Source organism: Gekko japonicus, unplaced genomic scaffold, assembly GCF_001447785.1.
Source record: "Gekko japonicus isolate JY-2015 unplaced genomic scaffold, Gekko_japonicus_V1.1 scaffold668, whole genome shotgun sequence".
Classification (NCBI taxonomy): domain Eukaryota; kingdom Metazoa; phylum Chordata; class Lepidosauria; order Squamata; family Gekkonidae; genus Gekko; species Gekko japonicus.
In genome coordinates this window covers 4,633-6,311 of record NW_015174861.1, presented here as the reverse complement: position 1 = coordinate 6,311, position 1,679 = coordinate 4,633, and positions in this window count along the sequence as shown.

Sequence of the window (1,679 nt, the reverse complement as noted above, 5' to 3'; positions counted from 1 at the left end):
GAAAACTATGGGAAGATCCTCTAAGGAGAAAGCCAACAAGAATATGGCATCTACGTCAACTGTAAAAACATATTTTACAAGAGAAGCCTCGAACAAAAGCGTATCTCCTTCAACCGTTGCAAACTCAATTAAACGACTTAATGAAGGACTTGGACGATACCTCCAAGATCGTGGAGAACAATGCAGAATTAACCCTAACACTTCAGGAAGAGGTAAAGACGCTTCAGTCCTCGGAAAAACAAACAGCATCTAGACTTTCTTCCTTAGAGAACTGTTGGAGGCAATATAACTTGAAATTTAAAGGGATAGAAGAGGGAGCGGAGGAGGGTAAAGAGGTGGCACAGTATATCTCTACCTGGCTGGCAACCGTATTGGAATTAGAGGAGGGAAAGGCGCCCATCATCACTAAAGCCTATCACTTGGTGCTGCTGGCCACAGCTCGTAAAGGCCACCCTAGAGATATGTTAGCACAATTTTTATACCCAAGAACTAGGGACAAAATACTCAAAGAGGCACGTATACGAGGATTTCTCCCCTGTAAGGAAAATAAAGTGCAGGTCCTTTTAGACTTGTCTGCAGAGACCTTGGACAAACGTTGTAGCCTTAATGTAATTGCGGCAAAACTTTTCATAGCTAAAATCCAACTCCGCTGGAGTCCCACTTCCAATATACATGTATATCGTAATGGATTACTTTATCAGGCATCTGATGCTATCACTGGGAAGGCACTTATCTCCTCATTGGGACTACAACTTACGCAAGAAGAAGAACACTATCTCCTGAACCCTTAAGATGGACCCAGACACACAGCACTCCATCTTTTGCTCAACACTGGATTTCTAGCTTTTGAATAGTAACATAGAGATCTATATATTGTTGTTAAGATAATTCAGTGTTATGCACAGTATTGCTTTTAAGTTATTCTTGTCGTTTTTTTGTCTTACTATAATACGTGGAAATTATATGAGGACATACTCTGAATATTTTTTTTAGAAACGTGTATAAAAATAATAAGTTTCCTTTTTCAACCCACAATGGAAAAGAAAAAAAAACAGATTATATTTTTGGATGTATGAATTTGATGTGAATTTATTAAGCTCCTTTTTAAATGCTGTACTGAATGAAAGTGTTTTTTCTTACTATTGTTTTTTCTTTATATAATTTAGATCTCTTTATATAATATAGAGGAATAGGCTAAAATCCTATATGTTTTAGAGGCTTATTGTTTATAAAAAGCGTTACACCAGATTATTTTTAGGACTAAGGGTATTTAAACACCCTCGTTATATTCTTATTAAAATATTTTTGTTTGTTGTAATTAGAGTAAAGCATATATCATATTTCATCCCTATATGAAGTATAGGTTAAGGTAGGCAAATTAGTTATAAAATTTGGTGAATTGCAGACTAAAAAATACTGCTTTACTATTAAATCTATATATCTAATAGCCAAGTTGCCCCCGGAGTGCGGATCGCTAAATCAGCGTGCGGATACTTAAATCAGCACGGAGGGGGCAGCTGGGGGGCCGGGGGAGGTTTGTGCATACGTGGGCCAGTCCCCACGTGTGCACAAAAATAAAAAAAGTTGAAAAAAATTTCGGGGGGATGTTTAAATCCCCCCAAAAGTGACAGAGCGTCCCCTGCGCATGCGCAGGGAACGCTCTGTAGCTGGCCTCGCCG